Raw genomic sequence first — 21,382 nt, 5'->3', positions numbered from 1 at the left:
GTTTCTAATTTCAGATTTAGAAAGTAGGCTTAGCTTCTATTCTATTTTCTTAAGTTTCTATTTCAGTCCGTTGTTTCCTTTCAGTTAGATTTAGTTTCTATTTTCGTTTGGTTTCTATTTTGTAATCCTCTCAATAGCCAAAAGGGGAGTTACTATTTGTAATCATGCTTTAGTTATAAATAAAGCAGGAGGCTATATTGACCAGCCAACAATGAGAGAAAAAAAAGAGTGGCTGTTAGCCATGTAGCTGTGAGAGGCTGGTACGATGAGAGGCCGTGGGTAAGAGACCCGGGAGAGAGTGAGAGGCTTAATCTAAACTATCCTTTTTCTATCCTATCTTCTATTTTTTTTTTCTTTTTTTCATTGTGTGATCTGATACAAGTTCTGCAATCAATTAAGGAATATCTGCTACCAGTTCCATCAATTGTTGCTCAGTTTTGAAGACCAAACCAGCATTAAATTTTGTTCAAGAAGATCCTGCCTAGGGCTAGGTCCTTCGTGATATGGAGTTTAGGGGGCTGAATCCTTGGTACTACTATACAGACGTTCTTCCAGGCGGAGCGTTCTAGTAACAAGACTGACGTTGGTTGGAGGTAACCTTTATTTGTATTCCCATTTATATGTACTAGTGTGTTGGCAAGGTGTTTGATAAAATGCCTAGACTAGTTTGAGCTTGTAATTAAGGCAAAACATATAAGCCCATTGTTTATTGTACTAGGTGTTCAGTAGGTGTGGGACACAAGGGTTGTAGCTACCTAAACGTTGGGCGTTGTAGTGCCTTCCTAGTTATATGCTCTGGGTAAATCAGGGGTTGTAGCTTCTATTGTATTATGCATTGTAATGAGGTAGGATTTGTTACACTGCTGAACCCCGTATTCTTCAGTGTTGTGGTTTGCATTGCTTGTGGATATTGTGGATGTGTGCTCTGCAAGGTACTAAAACTCGAAACTCAGTACCAACTCGGTCCCTTGAAAAACCGAGTCGAGTCGAGATCCCGGCGAGATCTCGCCGAGTTGGTGCATTTTTTTTTTCTTCGACTCGAAGCCTTAACTCGGTGGGTTTTAGACCTAGTTTGGGTCTGAAACTTTGTATTCAGCCTATTTTAGGCCATTTAAACACAATGGCACTATCAGATTTTGCAAAAACAAAATCCAAATAAGAGTTATGTACCGGTCAAACTTAATTTGGTGTGCTCGAATGCTGTCAAAATCGCTTTGAATGAAAATATTTTCTTGGACATCAAAACAAATGAATATTTTACCGCACTTTTGGTTTTTAGCAATGTTTTACCATATTAAGATTTATGGAATTTTTAGATTTGAGAAAAACCCCAGCATTAGAAAGTTGAAAATTGCACCTACCGCCAATGATGCAGGACAAACCCTAGAAGCTAGGGAATCCCACAATAGGACGGGTTCACAGGTGTAACACCCTAGTGGGGACTTAAAGCAAGGGCTGGAATTCGCACAGCGCCACATTCAACATCAGACATAAAAGAACAGAATTTACTAATGGCAATTATCAATAGAAATCACATGAATGAACACCAATAGGTCTTAGGAATCAATTCTAGCAACCTATATGGTTAATTCCACAAGGCTAGGCAAGTAAATTCATGGCATTACATTCAAGGGTTCAGTAGGCATGCATGACAGTCCATATAAGATAAGAAGCCATTGATAATAAGCATTAGAAACATATGCAATACCAAAACAGCACAACTAGTGTAAAATAAATACTGTTTCAGGTCTGAAAGTAGTGAGAGGTCATGCAAACATGTTCAAAATAAAATTATGTTTCTAGATTTAAAGAAAGGGTGGGTTGTAGGGGGTTAGGGTTTCAAGGAGAAGTCTGGAAATAGGGTAGGGATGGTTAGGGACTGGTTTAGGAAGGGGAAACAAAGGGTTTTGGCTAACAGAGAAGGAGGGGAATGGAGGGAATAATTTTTAATGGGGCTGGGGTGATTCAGTTACAAGGACAGGGAGGGGAAAAGGATTCTCGACAGCAAGGGGAAGGGGGTGAAAGAGGGCCACGACAGTAGCAGGGTGGGAGGGAATGATCTCACGACAGCAGGGGGGGAGAATGGTCTCACGACAGCAGCAGGGGGAGGAATAGGGACCACGACAGCAGGGAGAAAGAGAGAAGAGGATGGGGAGACGTGAGGGAAAGGGAAGAGAAAGAAAGAAAGAGGAAAAGATGAGAGGGAGAGAGTCCGTACCTTTGAGAGGGAGAGAAGTCGCAAAGAGGAGAGGGAGGGAGTCGCAGCACTGCTTGCAATCTTTCTTTTCTTCATTCGTTCCCTCCAAATAAAGTTTCAATACACTTAAATAGAAACTAAAACAGTCATATGCCTAAACTACCCTTACTTAAGTTACAAGACTGAAACAAAAAAAAAAACTGCAGAAATAAATAAATAAAAGTACTAAAACACCGTTCACTTATTTAACATAAGTACTAAGATAAAAGACCAAAATAACCCTAGGAGTCTAAACAGCAAATACTAAGATGAAAAGACCAAAATAACCCTAGGAGTCTAAACAGCAAGTACTAAGATGAAAAGACCAAAATAACCCTAGAAGTTTAAACAGCCCCGCGCTAGCCTGTAGCCTCTGAAAGCATCATCGAACCATAGTAACTGGCTCCATGGTAGTCTCCTGCGCCTCTGGTAGTAGTGCACAAAGGGCCTCCGGTAATGGTGCGGCATGATGTCCCCATTAGCCGAAAATCCAGTTTTATTCTTGAACTGGGGGTTGACTTTTTTTCCTTTTGGAATTTGATTTTTTAACTATTTTTATTGGATTCAAATAGGGGGGTATTTGCTTATTTATGAATAATATCTTAAGTAAATAAAATACAAATACAAAAACATTTACTTAAATGGTATTAGGCATAAATAAGTGTCTGTCTTAGTTCCTGGCCTAAATAAGTGTCTGTATACCAAGGTTTGCATAGATAGGTGTCTGTATATCAATATTTTCCACCAAGATCTCGAGATCTGGCACTTATATAAAGGAGTTTGGGTCGAGATTCTCGAGATCTCGAGAACTTGGCGAGATCTCGGTCGAGTTGTTGCACTTTTGCAACTCGTATGCCAACTCGTCTCAGTTTCTCAAAAAACCGAGAAACTCGCCGAGATCTCGCGAGTTCTCGAACTATGGTGCTTTGCAGGATGGTTTGTGTATGTGGATGGGATTTATGATTAGTGGTTGGTGATAGCCCCCAACTAGTGATAGCCGTGTGTGTGCGTGTCTGCTACAGGTTGCGTATGATATGTAAATGTGTATGTGCCTGTGTGGTTTGTATGACAGTGACGCCAACAAGTGAGTTGAGGAAACTAGCGAATTGGGTAAGTTTTTTAAGGTCACTGATTCACCCCTCCTCTCACTGACAACCGTTGTTCAACAGATAGTAGGTAGTGAATAGACTGCTGCAGTTCACTAATCTAAGCAAGGTATTTGTGGTGTTTTAAGGATCAGTAGCGTGTTTTCTTTTGGGTTTTTTTTTTTTTTTTTTTTTGGGGGGGAGGACTAGTATCTCCTACAACTTATGATCAGATTATGGTATTCAGAATAAATAAAATTGCTTGATAATTACATACAATTGTAGGGGCCCTAGGAAAAATCAGGTCTTTAGTGATTGGTAGAGCTTGATTTTGAAATGTCATATTGATGCCGAAAGTTGATTATACCATGCCTGGAAATTGGTGGCATTACTGCATGTTGTATGATTTTGAGCACTATTGAGGACCTTGTTAAAGGAGTGAGCTTAAAATACTTTACCCTAGTTTTTAATTGAATTGGAAATTGGAGCTTGTGTGGTACTTTACCCTAGTTTTTAATTGAATTGGAGAGGAGTGGACCTTGGTGCAACGGTAAGGTTGCTCCATTCTGACCAAGTGGTGACAGGTTTGAGTCTCTGGAAACAGCCTCTCCGCAAAGCGGGGGTACAGTATGACCCTCCCCAGATCCCACAGTGGCGGGAACCTCGTGCACTGGGTATGCCCTTTTATTGGAGCTTGTGCGGTAATTTATGTTTTTTAGAGACAGTAATCCTCTATTTTAATGGTAAGTGTCCACAACCACTAAGAATTTTCCTTGAGTCTCCTCGCTTATCCTCCATTCCATTTATGAAACGACTACAGGTCTGACTCCCTACTTTAAGGATTGATTGAAAGCCAAATTGCTTTGTCTTTCCTCCTCATGATCAAGCTTGTTCAGGGCAATGGTTTGATATTCTGGGAGGGAGGGAGGGAGGGAGGGAGGGAGGGAGGTTTCTTAGCCATGACAGATTGGGCTAAACCTATTTAGTGCCTGGGAATACTGAAATTCATTTTTTCTTTTTTAGATAACATAGAATAAACATTGGTTGCCCTTGGCCTGTCTTTACGAATTGTGGGATGCTGATTCATGAATGCAGTTTTATGCAATTTCATAACTTTTTTTTTTTTGTGTGTGCCAAAATATGACACACTGTCAGTGAATAATTGGATCCTGTGTGGTGGAGTATAAATTGTGTAACTGGTTGTATATGTTCTTTACTTTGATCCATCTTGTAATTGGATAGATGAGAAACTTGTTGGCTAATATTTGATATCATTTGTATATATTACATGGGCCATTATGTGAGTTTATATTACTTCCTGACAGTCATGGTTTATGGAAACTGAAATTGTTGCAGACAGCATTAATTCATCTCTCATACAATATAAGTATTGTACCTCAGAACCATTTAGTAATGCCATTTCAATTTTTCAATCTGTAAATGAGCTTCACGAATGCTGTTGCCTTATGCCTACTTATATCTCAGAGGTCTGTTGAATGCCAAATGTTGATTATATTGAACAGAGAAGGGGTGGAGCTCCTTGTTCTAACCCGTAATTTCATTGGGAATATGATCTCATGCTTTATTCTCTCTTTTAATTTGTATTATTAGAGTAAGGGTCCTCTTTTAGGATGGTATTTCTGCAAGTTTCAAAAATTTGGCTTTCAATTTCAAGCTTGACCATTCAACTTTCATATTTCTCTTTTCTTTCTTCTTCTTCTTCTTTTTAATTTTATTTTCCCCCAAGTTTCCTCAGTTACAATTTTGGTTGTAGTATTGGAGGCATTATTATTCCAGAGATTTTGTCTTTCTATTCTGTTGCCACTTTAGTGTTAGACAAAGATTGGCAGAACTTGATTGAAACCTGGGAGCATTATTCCTTGTTCTTAAGATAGATTTTAGCTGGTAGAGTCTCCCTTGTATCATTCATAGTTGCTTTTATTTATTTTTTTCCCAACTCTTTCCTATCTAGTAATGGCCATGATCATATTAATTGTTCATATACTGTGATAAGTACTTGTAGCTCATGTTTGTGCGGTAATTTGTGTTTTTTAGAGAGTAATCCTCTATTTTAATGGTAAGAGTCCACAACCACTAAGAATTTTCCTTGAGTCTCCTCGCTTATCCTCCATTCCATTTATGAAACGACTACAGGTCTGACTCCCTACTTTAAGGATTGATTGAAAGCCAAATTGCTTTGTCTTTCCTCCTCATGATCAAGCTTGTTAAGCGCAACGGTTTGATTTTCTGAATATATATATATATATATATTAAACGACTAAGAATTTTCCTTGAGTCTCCTTGCTTATCCTCCATTCCATTTATGAAACGACTACAGGTCTGACGCCCTACGTTAAGGATTTATCGAAAGCCAAATTGCTTTGTCTTGCCTCCTCATGATCAAGCTTGTTAAGCGCAATGGTTTGATTTTCTGAATATATATATATATATATATATATATATAGAGAGAGAGAGAGAGAGAGAGGGCTGGATTAACCTATTTAGAGCCTGGGAATACTAAAATTCATTTTTTCTTTTTTAGATAACATAGAATAAACATTGGTTGCCCTTGGCCTGTCTTTACGAATTGTGGGATGCTGATTCATGAATGCCAGTTTTATGCAATTTCATAACTTTTTGTGTGTGTGTGTGTTTGCCAAAATATGACACTGACAGTGAATAATTGGATCCTGTGTGGTGGAGTATAAAACTGTGTAACTGGTTGTATATGTTCTTTATTTTGATCCATCTTGTAATTGGATAGATGAGAAACTTTTTGGCTAATGTTTGATATCATTTGTATATATTGCATGGGCCATTATGTGAGTTTATATTACTTCCTGACATTAATGGTTTATGGAAACTGAAATTGTTGCAGACAGCATTAATGCATCTCTCATACAATATAAGTATTGTACCTCAGAACCACTTAGTAATGCCATTATTTTTGAATCTGTAAATGAGCTTCACGAATGCTGTTGCCTTACGCCTACTTAGATCTCAGAGGTCTGTTGAATGCCAAATGTTGATTATATTGAACAGAGAAGGGTGGAGCTCCTTGTTCTAACGTGTAATTTCATCGGGAATATGATCTCATGCTTAATTCTTTCTTTTAATTTGTATTATTAGAGTAAAGATCCTCTTTTAGGATGGTATTTCTGCAAGTTTCACAATTTTGGCTTTCAATTTCAAGCTTGACCATTCAACTTTCATTTCTCTTTTCTTTCTTCTTCTTTTGTTTTTTTTTTTTAATTTTATTTTCCCCAAACTTTCCTCAGTTACAATTTTGGTTGTAGTATTGGAGGCATTATTGTTCCAGAGATTTTGTCTTTCTATTCTGTTGCCACCTTAGTGTTAGACAAAGATTGGCAGAACTTGATTGAAACCTGGGAGCATTATTCCTTGTTCTTAAGATAGATTTTAGCTGGTATAGTCTCCCTTGTATCATTCATACTTGCTTTTATTTATTTTTTCCCTAACTCTTTCCTGTCTATGAATGGCCATGATCATATTAATTGTTCATATACTGTGGTAAGTACTTGTAGCTCATGTTCTTGTAAATCTATACCTACGGTATTGCTAAGTGGCTGCTTCTTGTCTTTGTCCTTATTGTTGTTTCCCTTGTCATTGGTTACGAGAATGTTAATTTTTTCTAGTTTCTTTTGGACAATTAGTTGAGTAAGAAAAAAAAGAACTCATACCATTTGCTGTTTTGTGCAATGCTGCTAAGTTTCACTTAAAGAATGTGCCAAGCTCCAGCTGTTTTTGACTGTTTTTCTTTGAAGGGCTTCCCACCTAATCTCTCTTTTATGTAGAATTTGTGCCACCTTCTAAGCTCATAGAATTTTCAACAGAATTGCTACCTTGTAATCCACCCTTGTCTGTGAAAGATGTCCCGGCTTGTGTAGTCCTTTTTTGGGATAGGTCAACTATGGCATTTGGATTGGATTTAGAAATAATTTTTGCCCTTATTAATATAATCTTCTGGTTCTTCTCTTAGAGAATGGACTGATCGTGCTACTGAGTTGTCTTTCACCTAATGTAAGTTGCATATAAGTTGTTCACGTCGTGGATTCTAAGATGAATATGTCAGAGCAGCAGAAGAATATCTCCCCAGTTGAGTATATCTCGATAGAGTCTTCCACTATACTATTGGTTTTCAGATCCTTGATTCCCCATCATTTGACTTTCATCATTTTCTTTTATGGGAGGAAGAGGGTTCTTTGAGCAATTGGGTAGCCTACGCCTTGTCACAGATTTTTCTGATTCTTTTTCTCCCCTTACATTCTCTTCTAAAGAATTAATAAAAATAAGGGAAGCAGTTTTCTCTCTGGGAGTGAGCCCTATGCCAGCACTCCCATTTGTCTATCTCTCTCCTTAAAACAAGGGGGCAGATGTGTCTGGGAAGGAGAGAGATAGACTCATGGGAGTGCTGGTATAGGCCACACTCCTGGACAGAGTTCTTTTTCTCTAAAAATAAAAAGCCATATGAGGAAGCATAGGCTGCACTACTTGTTGCTCAGAGAAACTTTTCCTTGGGCATGAGTTGGAACAATCCAGTCCAGGGTGAACCGACGGACCAGTATTTTGGGTTTAGGTCCAAGGAACTTGTGAGTGTTACCTTAAATTGTGGATATATATGGAGTCCACAACATGTTGAAAATGAAACCTAACACGATGTAGAAAAGAATGGAAATAGCAAACAACAATCACACAATGAATACAAGGATTTATGTGGTTCAGCAAGATTGCCTACGTCCATGGTGAGATGAGATTTGTTTCACTATCAATGGAGAATAGGGTTACAATCACTCATCCTTGCATCTCTCTCAAATTGTGTTACATAGAAAGAACCTTTGCTCTATATTTATAGTGAAACCCTATATAGGAATTGGCCAAATGTTTTCTATGATGGGGGCATAGGATGCACCCAAACACATGGGGGTGGGCGAAATGATTGTCCCGTCCCCTTGAATTGCCGCTCCATGTGTCTGGGTGCAGCCTGCGCTCCCAAGCAGAGAACAATCGTCCATAGGAATTTTATTAAAATACCCATATAGTCCTTAAAAAATTTTCCTCAGGATTATTGCCCTTGAACCACATGGACCCACTGGTTCACTGAAGTCCTGCTAGAATAGTAGATTAACATGCAAGTGTGTCGATTCCTTCGGGTCTCGAAGCCTAACAACCCTTTGGAATCAACCCACAAACCAAGTTACATAATACAAGACATCGTACCCCCAACACAAGAATCACAAGGGTGAAGGATGCTTGAAGGGATATTAAAAACCAAAGCAATTAGGTATCACTTCCATCGTCGTCTGGACTGATTGTAATTCTTCAACGGGAAAGGATCATTGAGCTCTTTACTTTTTTGCTAGATATAAGAACTCTTTTTTCAGTAAAAAACCAATCTATTCGAAAGAGCAAGATACACTCTCATCCTCAAAGTGACAGATAAAGGCCATATTGTCTTCTTTGCTAAGGACAAGGCTCTCCTAGCAAGAGCATCTACAATAACATTACAAGCTCTTGGAATAAATTGAAGTACAAGACCCAAAACAGTTTTGAAGATATATGATATCTTCTACAAGTGGCCAAATTACTAACAGGGAAGAAGTGTAAACCGATTAGATATAAGAACCCTACTAAGTTATTGTGAAACATTTAAGGATGCAATTTCTATAGCTCATCAGTTTTTTTTTTTAGTTTTTTTTTTAATTTTTTTTGGTAACATATAGCTCCTTGGTTAGCATGTCCGTGATAAGGTGGAAAAATATCCAAATATGAAGATAAAGATGTACTCTCTTTTATTTCCTTTTTATAGTACCTCTTATTTCTCATAAAAAAAATTGAAAAAAAAGATTCCATACCTTGGTATGATCTGTTTATTTATTTTTATTTTTTATTAGAGATTTCATGAACTATGTAAAAAAAAAATAAATAAAAAAAAAATGTAGGGTTCTGGTTTGTGATTACGTAGAAATTTCCCAACTATTATAAATTAATAACAAACAGATTGTCCTTTTTCCTCGTCTATGTTACCATTGTTATTTGTTAAGTAGGACAACCTTAAAAAGGCTCTAATTCTCGCCTCTGATCATAGGCATAGACATTTATCAGAATTTTTCTTCATATTATGAAAGTATATATATACAATCAAACAGTTGAAATAAAACGGAAGAAGACAAAATCTTTATAAGCAAAGGGTTACCAAATTATTACCTGAAAACTATACATCAGACAGGAGGAAACTAGAGAAATCATAACAGTATCCATAGACAGAAGGTAGGCTAACAAGACAATTTTAAAACTGTTCAAGATTGCCTGATGATTGTTTGCTGTGGGGCTGATACTTCCCAGCAAGTATGTCCTTCCAGACTACTCAAAAATTCTTCCCTCTCTTTCTGTGTCAGGCCTATCTTCCTTGCAGCCCACAGCTTGACCTCATAAAGTGACAACCGGAATGAATCGTAACTAGTACATGAGACCTCCCGGAAGGATCGGCTCTCAATGTCCCCAAAACAGAAACCCGGGTGGGACAACGGAATCAAGGTAATGTTACCTTTGGCGAAACCCTGGTGCTCAAGTAACTCACCTCCTGAGAGCAGTTGTTTTCCAGCAGGTTGGTTTGTGATGTACAAGCAAGAGGAGTATGCATAGAGTTGTTCAGGGCAGCCCATACGCTGGCATGGCAAGAGTACCAAGGAGCAAATAGGTGCTAAGAGGTGGAACAGAAAGATAACCACTATTGAACATGTAAATTTCTTCATGATGATAAACCCAAATGCTGCAACAAGTTAATCCAATTATTAGGGTTAATCCAATTATTAGAACAAGATGACTAAGAGTTCAAAAATTACAGAATGTGGAATAGGAAAATATAACCAACCATTGACCTACTCCAATGCAATCCAATAAGCCTCAGTGAAGACACTATGAGACTACAAGACTGCCGCTCCAAAACCCTCTGCAGACTTTATGATGCCGAGAGACTTTTTTTCCCCCTTTGTTTGTGTTAGAGTTTCTGTTCTAGCGCTAGCAGCAGGGCAGTTTGGGTATTTTTGGTTTCTTTTGTTCTGTTTTATTATGGCTTATGTACATGTACTGTCAATAGGGGTATAATGCTCTGTACATGTTATTTTCTTATATTAATATAACCCTACCAATCACAATAAGGTGTTGATATATGGGCCAGAATACCGTGGGGGTATTCTGGACATTTTTTCCTCATTTCATTGTTTTATGTATGTGGTTTAGTCCCACATCGCCTATGTACAGTTTTTATTCTTTTCTATTCATTATAAATATATGGCTTGGGGTCTGCCTTAGACATCCAAGCATCAAGTTCTAAATCTGGTCCTCTTAACATGGTATCAAAGCTGGATTAGAACTCAGATTGCAATTCACGATCTCCTTCCTTCTCTAATTCTCGATCTTTCACCCTTTCTCTTCTCTTTTCTTCTCTTCTTCTCTTCTTCCCTTTGTTTCGTTTTGTTCTTCTCTGTCCCATAGGGCAGCACTGATGAGGTGATCAATTGATCCTGCTGCTGCCCTCCTTTACCTCATCCTATGATATGAAGATTTGATCGATTGGGTGCTGCTCTCTCTTTGCTGCGAATATTGAAGACTTCAGCCTTCGTTGGACAGAAACCCTCTATACAACAAGGGATTTGTTCACTATATTGGAGCTCCAGACTTGCAGCAATTTATTATTCCAGCACCTGCAGCCTCTCAAGGTCGATATTTTTTTCCAGATTGTAAGGGTTTTTCAAAACCCTGACAATAGTCGACATTGGGGTTTTATATATCAGTTGATTCTGAATTTTTGAGGAGTGATTCTCCTCTGGCCTAGACTGATTCGACTGTAATTTCAGCCTCAATCCACTCACTGGTTGGGCATCTTCTCCTCTTATCGATTTCAGCACTTTCAGGGTTTTGTTCAAAACCCAGCAAAAATCGATCTCAAGGTTTCCTCTGTCTGGTACTGCTGATTTTTGGAGATATTGATTCCTTCATTATTAGAAGGCTTTCATCATTGTTGCAGCCCTTATCGTGGAGATTTTCTTTGGTTTCTCTTCACAACAGCCCTTATCTGCGATTTGGAACTCTTCACTGTCGTCATGGGTGACTCTGTGGATTCGACTGCTACTTCTATGGGTGATGGAAACAGCAAACCAGATTACCTTACTGGTCATATTAGGGGAACCACTACCTGCTTTGGTCTAGGTCTACCTCCTTTGCCATTGCAGGCCGTGGCCTTACTGGTCATATTAGGGGAACCACTGCTATGCCTGCTGAGGTTGGAGCTGCTCAGGACAAGTGGCTTGCCAACAATGGAGTTCTTATGTCCTATCTGATCGGTTCTATGACTACAGAGCTACAACACAATTTTCTTCTCCTTGACACAGCCGCGGAAATTTGGACTGCTTGCAAGGAGACTTATGGACAGCTTGGCAATGATGCCCAGGTCTATGAAATCAGGAAGAAGGTCCTTCACACTATTCAGGGAGAGTTGACAGTCTCCAAATATTATGCTACCTTGCGCACCCTTTGGCAACAACTGGACCATTTCTCTGACTTTCCCCTGAGTACTTCTACTGATGTTGCCTCCTATAAGAAGCATGTGGACAAGATTAGGGCCTACGATTTTCTGGCCGGCTTAAATGTGGAGTATGATCAGATTCGTGTTCAAGTGTTGGGCCATAAGCCTTTTCCCACACTTGAACAATCTTATGCCTTGGTGTCCTCTGAAGAGAACCGTCGGGCTGCCATGTTGCATCCTCCTGTTACTGACAGATCAACTCTCAAGGCTGCTGCCCCTACTATTCCTGCACCTAATAGCACTGCTTCTCTTAGTGATTCTACCACAGGGAATGTCGTTTGTGAGCACTGTCACAAACCCTATCACACCAAGGAGAAGTGTTGGAAACTTCTTGGGAAACCAGCTGACTTTGAAGCAAAAAGGGCTGCCAAGACAAAGACAAAGCAAAAGCCCAGGGCCCATCAGTCTGAAAGTATTACTGGAGCCCCCAGCTACCGACATTGGTCCATCCCAGGATGATTTACAGGCATTCCTACATATGCTCTGATCTTCCGCTACTGCTGCCTCTACTACATCAGCTCCTGCCAGTTCTTCTGCTCCTTCAGGTTCACACTTTGCCCGGTCAGGTATTGCATTTGGAGGTCATTGTGCTTCTGTAGCTTCCCATCCTTGGATCATCGATTCTAGAGCTACAGATCATATGACCGGTTCTTCTAGCTTGTTTCACAGATATTCCCCCACGTCTGGGAAGGACAAGGTCAAGGTGGCGATGGTTCCCTTTCGCCATCTCTCGGAAAAGGAATCATCTATCGCACTTCTTCTCTTCCCTTGTCCTCTGCTTTTACACATTCCTAACTTTACTACTAACCTTCTTTCTATTAGTAGTATTACTCGTGATCTTAACTGCAAAGTCACCTTCTTTCCTTCTCATTGTGTGTTTCAGGATCTGGAGTCTGGGAAGACGATTGGATTGGGTAAAGTGCACGGTGGGCTGTACCTGCTTGATGACGGTCGCTTCTCTCCACCACCATTACATTCTTCACCATACCAGAACTCCATGGTCTCTTCTAAACTCTACCAGTGGCACTCTAGGTTAGGTCAGCCCCCTTCAGGGATTTTAGCTCATTTATTTCCTAGTTTGGTCACCCTTCGTACTAAGGATGACTTTTTTTGTGAGGCTTGTGTTCTGGCCAAACAGACACGTTCAAATTATCCTCTTTCAAATAAAAGAAGTTCTTTTTGTTTTAATTTGGTGCATTCTGATGTTTGGGGCCCTAGTCGTAAACCTTCTATTTCTGGCCATCGTTGGTTTGTCTCTTTCATTGATTGTCATTCTCGGCATACCTGGGTATATCTTTTGCACACAAAAAATCAAGTTTTTTCCTATTTTCAGCATTTTCATAAAATGATACAAACTCAGTTCCAAACTACTCTCAAAGTCTTAAGAAGTGACAATGGAACTGAGTATACAGAGTCTCAATTTCAAAAATATTTGGCTGACCATGGCATCCTTCATCAAAATAGTTGTGTTGATACCCCTGCCCAGAATGGTGTGGCAGAACAGAAGAATCGACACTTGTTAGAGATGGCCAAGGCTTTGATGTTTGCGAGGAATGTCCCATCTCAATATTGGGGGGATGCGGTACTCACTGCAGCCTATCTCATCAATCGGCTGCCTTCTCGGGTCCTTAATTCTCGCAACCCCTCTGATGTTTTAGTGGGAAATTCCTCCTTTATTGTGCCCCCCAAGGTATTTGGTTGTGTGTGTTATGCTAGGGATACTAGATATCCTGGCAAGCTTGAACCTCGGAGACTTCGTTGTATTTTCTTGGGTTATTCTCCGACCAAGAAAGGTTACAAGTGTTACCATCCCCCTTCCCGCCGTACCATGGTTAGTATGGATGTTATTTTCCATGAGTCCCTTTCCTACTATTCTTCGCCACCTCTTTAGGGGGAGAGTTCTAGTGAAGATGTGCTTTTTGAGATTCCTCTACCAGAGGTTCCTCACGCTGCTGTCCAGCCTACTTTGCCACCAGCCATGGCTGCTGCCCAGCCTACTTTGGATGCCCAACTTCCTCTGGCTGTTCCTCCCTCACCTGATGGGAATCCTATACAGGGGGAGACCATAGAAAATGGTGTTGTTAATGTTCCTATCCAGGGGGAGCTGACTCCTGTCCAGAGGACTATTGGTGAATTTCAAAAGAGAATCGACGACAACTCCAACATCATCACCTATACAAGGGGCAGATCCAACAAAGGGCAGTTACGACCCACTATAGCACCAGTACCCATCCAATTGCCGGCTCCAGACCCGGGTCCTTCATCTCCTGGTAATCTCTCTCCTTCCGACCTACCTATTGCTCATCGCAAAGGTACTAGGACTTGCACTTTACATCCCATATCTCGCTTTGTTTCGTATAGTTCTCTTTCTCCTTCTTTCCGTGCTTTTGTATCATCTCTTTCTTCTGTCTCTATTCCTAAAAATTGGCAGGAAGCATATACAAATGGAAAGTGGAAGGCTGCAATGTTGGAAGAAATGAGAGCACTACAAAAAAATAACACGTGGGATCTTGTGACTCTTCCTCCAGGGAAAAAACCAGTGGCATGTAAATGGGTCTTCGTGGTCAAACAGAAGGCTGATGGTTCAGTGGATCGGTATAAGGCGCGTCTGGTTGCAAAGGGGTTCACTCATACTTATGGAGTTGACTATCAGGAGACTTTTGCACCAGTGGCAAAGCTCAACACTGTCAGGGTGCTATTATCTTGTGCTGCAAATCTTGGATGGGATCTTTAGCAGCTAGATGTGAAGAATGCCTTCCTCCATGGGGAGCTTGAGGAGAATGTATATATGGACATTCCACCAGGCTTCTCTGATGACAGGACTAGGGGCAGAGTTTGCAAGTTGAAACGTGCTCTCTACGGGTTGAAGCAGTCACCTAGGGCTTGGTTCGGTCGGTTTCATAAGGCTATGGTTACAGCAAGTTATAAGCAGAGCAATGCTGATCATACCTTGTTCATCAGACGAGTTGGTGACAAGGTTACTCTTCTCATAGTCTATGTGGATGATATCGTGGTGACTGGTAATGATGATGCTGCTATCAGGGATTTAAAGCTTCTCCTTGGCCGTGAGTTTGAGGTCAAAGATCTAGGTTCTCTAAAATATTTTCTAGGGATAGAAGTTGCTCGCTCTTCAAAGGGCATCTTTCTTTCTCAACGAAAATATCTCCTTGATCTATTGACTGAGACAGGGTTGCTAGGTTGTCATCCCTCAGATACTCCTATGGATGCTATTGCAAAACTTAGGGAGAAAGAGGGTGAACCTGTTGACAAAGGAGGTTATCAGCGGTTAGTGGGCAAACTTATCTACCTTTCCCACACCCGACCTGACATAGCGGTTGCTGTAAGTATGGTGAGCCAGTTTATGCATGATCCCTATTCCTCTTATATGGATGCAGTCCGTCGTATTTTGAGGTATTTGAAGTCTGCTCCAGGAAAGGGAATTCTCTTATCTTCCAATGGTCACCTCAAGATTGAAGCTTATACTGATGCCGACTGGGCTGGTTCTTCTGACAGAAAGTCCATCTCTGGCTATTGCTCCTTTGTGGGTGGGAACCTTGTTACATGGCGCAGCAAAAAACAGAATGTTGTGGCAAGGTCTAGTGCTGAAGCCGAGTTTCGTCCGATGGCCCAAGGCATTTGTGAACTTCTTTGGCTTAGAGGATTGTTGCAGGATATTGGTGTTGCTGTCCATCTTCCAATGATGCTTTATTGTCACAATAAAGCGGCTATTAGCATTGCTCATAACCCTGTTCATCATGATCGCACTAAACATGTGGAGGTTGACAGACATTTCATCAAGGAAAAGCTTGAAGCTGGCCTCATCTGTGTTCCCTTTGTCAAGACTACCGATCAACTGGCTGATGTATGCACTAAGGGGCTGACTTGCAAGCTGTTTCATCCTATACTAGTCAAGTTCGGCATGCATGATATATATGCTCCAACTTGAGGGGGAGTGTTGATATATGGGCCAGAATACCGTGGGGGTATTCTGGACATTTTTTCCTCATTATTTCATTGTTTTATGTATGTGGTTTAGTTCCACATCGCCTATGTACAGTTTTTATTCTTTTCTATTCATTATAAATATATGGCTTGGGGTCTGCCTTAGACATCCAAGCATCGAGTTCTAAATCTGGTCCTCTTAACATAAGGCCATTCAGCCAAACCTTGAGGTGTTCTCTCTTAATGCTTGTCTTCTCCTCTTCTTCTTCTCTCTTTCCTTTGTGTTTGCAGGTGTTGGCTTCAAGGACTGATTTCGTTACTTGGTATCAGAGCATTGAAGATCCAATACCTTTCTTCTTGTTTCTGATTTGAGGGTTTTCTTTCAGATTTCCCCTTTGGTTCGGCAGCATTGCTGCCCTATTTGTTTTGAAACCTTAGTTGTGTGAAGATGAAAAACTAGGTTTCTACTTCTGCTATTATCCTATCTTCTTCATTCTATATGTAGACATGAAGATCATTCCAATCGGTTGCTGGAATTTCTGAGTTTTCTAAATAAGCTTGCGCAGAAAGGTCTTCCTGGTTGCTGGATTTGATGATTGCTACTGTTTCTTCCCTGATTGGTGATTGATGGATTGCTTTATGTTCGTTGTATGATCTACTGGTTACTGTATCATTCTACAGTTAAGTTCTTGACTGCTTACTATTTTGGTGACTGGCTGTGTATATCCCAATTCATCCATCAGATCACTCTCAACTTCTGAGAGATTTCCCCCTGCACACACCTTACACTTGACCTGATCTGATGTAGAACTCAAGCACTACTATGTGTGTAGAAAGAAGAAAAAGGCTCAAAGTCAAAACCTGGGTTCAGTTCATCCCCAGGGATCTGGTTCTGGTTCTGGTTCTGGTTCTGGTTCAAACCAGGCCTAGTGCTAGCTTGGATGGGCCCCTGGTTTGGTGTCTAGAAGCTGTGTGTGGACACTGCTATGAAAATAATATGCTGGATGCTGCTGGAATATTCTATTAGAAGCTGCTATTATTTTTATTTCTATTTATGCAATAGTTTCTTAGTTATTAAGTAGTGACCATTCTCACGTTTTAGGAGGATTACGACGATTATACTCATATGATACGTATTATTGTGAATTGGAGTGTTATTTGGAGCTTGAGTTGCTGGTCTGCTGCGTTAAGTTCGGCTTAAGCTCATCAGATGTTGAGTCTAGCCCACTCGAACCACTATCCTCTCTTCACAAAATTTGTAGACAGGTAAGTCTACTTTCTTTTAGCCTTTATTTCATTTCGTTTCAATTTTTCTGTGATCTTAACCCTTTTTCTACTGAGCACACGTCACTGCAACCCCTAGTAGGGCAGCGGTGTTGTGCACAATTATATGGCTTTCCAAACGGGCTGTGTAATGCCCATTGCACCTTGTTTCCTTAGAATCCAGGCTTTCTAGCGTAGTTTTTCTGTAATTTTTACCATTATCCAAGTATCCTTTGTGGCTTTTTCACTTTGACTAGGACAAATTTCCCTTTATTTTGAATCGCCGTTTTTGCCACTCTAATCTTTTCTATAGGTTTTTTCTTGCTCATATTCCCCCTCCCCCAATCTTCTTCCTTTTCTTCCCCCCATCGAATCCTTTTAATTTCTATATTAGTAACCTGCAAAGTGATTATTTTAAGTATCTAGGGCTCAATCATAAATAAAGAAGTTGTGATATAGAGGATGATATTACGGAGAATAAAAATAGGATGGATGAAGTGGAGAGGAGCGTCCGGAGTGTTATGCGATCAACATATTCCTTTAAAAATTAAAGGAAATTTTATAGGCTAGTCATATGACCGGCTATGATGTATGGTGCGGAATGTTGGGTAGTTAAAAAGCATCATGTAGATAAACTTAGTGTAGCGGAGATGAAGATATTGAGATGTATGTATGGCAAAACTAGGAAAGATAGAGTAAGGAATGATTACATTAGAACTGGTTTGGGAATGGCTCTGATACATGATAAGTTATGAGAAAGTCGTTTGAGGTGGAATGACCATGTTCAACGAAGGTCTTTGGATGCTCCAATACGAAGGAGTGATTTAATTCAGATTGAAGGACTAAAAGAGCCAAGGGCAGAGCTAAAATGACCCTAGGAGAAGTGGTGAGGAAAGACATGCATAGTTTAGGCCTTGTATCAAGTATGAATTCGAATATAGCTGATTGGAGAGCAAGGATCCATGTAGCCGACCCCATTTAGTTGGGATAAGGCTGAGTTGTTGTTGTTGTTGTTCTTGTATATCTTATACTTATTTCACCATTTGTTGAGTTTCTCATTTTAGCATAATTATATCATTTTGCATTGATATGGCTTTAATGTTGATTCTTGTCTCTTGATGTTGCTTCTCTCAACTCAGCCTTATCCCAACTATATGGGGTTGGGTACATGGATCCTATTTCTCCAATCAGTTCTACATGGCCTTGATGTTGCCTAAGTGTTGATTCTTGTCTTTTGATGTTGCTTAAAGTGTTGATTCTTGATTAGCAATTCAGCATAATTATATAACTGCTATACTAGATATAATAGATATATAAAAAGAATTACTAGGGCACCTTGGAACGCCTAGGCAAGCGCCTTGACGCCTAAGTGCTTAGGCAGCCCTCCAATGCCTTGGGTCGCCTAGGCGCCATGACAACTATGACCCCAGCAAGAGAACCTATCTCAACAAACAAACGACATAGGGCTGCAAATCTTCAGTAAACCAAAGGTCATTGCCAAGGGTCCCTACTACTGTGGTGCTGGAGCAAACAAGTCATTTGGGCATGACATATCCGATGCACACTACAAGGCTTGTTTGTATACTGGGATCAACGTTAGTGGTACTAATGGGGAGGTGATGCCTGGCCAGTAGGAAGTCCTAGTGTGAGAATTGAGGCTGGAAATCACATATGGTGCTCCAGATATATTCTTGAGAGAATTACTCAACAAGCTGGTATTGTTCTCTCTCTTGATCCAAAACGATCGAGGGGGAGGATGGATGCTTTAAAGTAATAAAGAAGGCAATTCTGAATCTGTCACTTCGCCACAAAGAGCACATCAGTGACTATGGAGAAGGAAATAAGGGAAGGTTGACAGGGAAGCACAAAACAGCCAACATTAACACCTTTTCTTGGGGAGGTGGCTAATCATGGTGGCTCAATCTGTGTCGGGCGTGAAACTGAGAAACAAGGAAAAGATTACTTGAAAGATAAGAACTTTGGAAGAGAGCCTTTGGCTGATTCACTAATTCTGTAAATTACAAATTGATCTCATTCACAATTCACACAGCAATCTGAGATAGACCCTCAACCGATGTTGCCCTAAAAATAATAAATTCCAGTACCCATTACTCAAAATTGCTGTCTAACATCGAGAAGAATTACTTGAAGAGATGCAAAAAGGCTGGATTTACATATCAGTTCGCAAAATTAAGAAACCCCAATATGAAATTCATTCATAAGAGAATACGCAGAGAGAGAGAGAGAGAGAACTCACCAATTTCTGCAACCCCCGTAACAACGGCAATGTCTGCAAACCTCAATCGTTTAAGGCCTACTCAGACGAAATTCCAGAATCTGGACTCAGGTCTGTAAAGGGTTTCTTTAACGGAAAGAAAGGCAGAAGAGAGATCAGGTTTTGTTGATACATCCTCATCTAACTATAAATTTTTTATTTCAGACCAATCATATTTCTCCATATTTCATTAGAATGATTTTGAAAAGAAAAAAAAAATCAATTCTTGTGTGGTTGATAATCGCCATCTAAAAAAATTCGTATTGAATCGGTTGAATCGGCTATGACTGATCCTGATTCAAAGATCGATTCTAGGGTTTTTTGGGATCGATTCCTGCCCCTATTCCATGTTTTGAATTCTTAAATGTAATGTACCCATGTGGCAAAACATATTGCTTCAGTTGGAATCATGGTTTTAAGTATTGAATATGGATTGACCGACTTTGATACCGATATTTGGCTGATCCTGTATTGATCGTATGGTACATACCAAGTAAGGGTGTCAAAACCTAGTCTGAACTGTTAAGACCAAACGAAATCGATTGAAAAAACCCGAGATCAAATCGAACCGATCCTTATTAGATTGGTTTTGGACTGGGGTATGACGGGATCAATTGAAAATCGGACCGCACCGGACCGATCGATAACAAATCGAAAACCAAACCGAATGAAACCGATAAGAAAATAATGAATATAAGGTTATGAATCATTGAATTGATTTCAATATTAGTGAGCAAATTTATGATTGTAAGATAAATTGTTACAAATCAATGAGTGTGAGGTTATGAAAATAGGGAAATTGATTTGTAACAATGCTTGTTCCATTGATCTCCTTTTTAAGTGTGGGGCTAATGAAATATTTTATGTAGTTGAAAAGAGAAAGAGAAGAAAATAAGTACAAGTCGAACCCAACTTGTTTAAAAAAACCCGGTATCGAACCGGATTCAAACCGATATCAACCTATTATTATAAATCGAAATCGACACGAAACCAAACCGCACCGAAACTGAAACCGAGCCGAAACCGAAAAATTCTTATTGAATTGGTCTCAGTTTCTCTAAAAGCCACACCGAAACCAAAAAACCCGAACAGAAACCGGACCAAACCGACCCATTGACACCCCTAATACCAAGGGTTAACCTTATCCAAAAAATAAATAAATAAATCAATTCCTGAAGAAAATCAAGGGCAAAACTGTCTTATTGAGAGTTGGAATCTCATTCTTGTACGAGAACATACTAGAATAGGAGTGAGCCACTTAGATCCCATTCACCTCGAGGGGATCCTATATGGTGGATGCCATGATTACCATTTGTGCGACTCACTCCCATTCGCGTATGAGAATCCTACCTCTCCTATGGGTCCATCCATACAAATGCCCGATACGGTGCACAAAAACATGGTTGGAATGGATTCCGATGGTGCTTTAGTTGATTACTTTCATCTTCCCAATTTTATTCTAGAGGAAAATTTTTCTTGGCCTGGTAGTCCAATAAAGAATCCATGGACATGTGCCTAACTTTACCACATGGTAGGTTAAGTCATGCTAAAAATTTGTGAATAAAAAGATCACAAGGTCCTTGTCACACATGTCATGTTTCAACTTGAATAGAAGTGGCAATATTTATTGCCAAGACAAGCCATTAACAAATCTAGGACTACAGAGTAGGGCTATACGTAGTGGATTCAAATGACCTCTTCTTTTTGGGACGATTTCTTAGATCTATAAAATTAAATGAAAAATTAATTATAAAATAAGTAGGTTTAGAAAATAAGTAAGTGTAAAAGTTCAAACCGACTTGTGTGGTAATTAATTTTGGGAGAAAAATGCTATTTGGACACATGGCTTCTGTGTTGAGACATCGTATGAAAGTGCCACCCTGCCCTCCATGAAGTTACAAATCGCATCTATATTGATATCCTACGTGCACTTTCATTGGTCCTGTACTAATACAGGCGCTACACGACTAGACAAC

At 39.9% G+C, this 21,382-nt stretch overlaps 1 long non-coding RNA gene across 1 annotated transcript; it reads right to left on the bottom strand.

Moving 5' to 3' along the window:
• Window positions 1-9,505: 9,505 nt before the first annotated feature.
• Window positions 9,506-19,521, bottom strand: LOC122638360. The gene is made up of 2 exons (XR_006329410.1): window positions 19,389-19,521; window positions 9,506-10,111 (listed from the first exon to the last, which is right to left on the bottom strand). It is a non-coding gene; the product is annotated as an uncharacterized LOC122638360 (long non-coding RNA).
• Between the last annotated feature and the right edge of the window lie 1,861 nt (window positions 19,522-21,382).

This window comes from Telopea speciosissima, chromosome 8 (assembly GCF_018873765.1).
Source record: "Telopea speciosissima isolate NSW1024214 ecotype Mountain lineage chromosome 8, Tspe_v1, whole genome shotgun sequence".
Classification (NCBI taxonomy): domain Eukaryota; kingdom Viridiplantae; phylum Streptophyta; class Magnoliopsida; order Proteales; family Proteaceae; genus Telopea; species Telopea speciosissima.
This window is presented reverse-complemented; position numbering and strand designations above follow the sequence as displayed.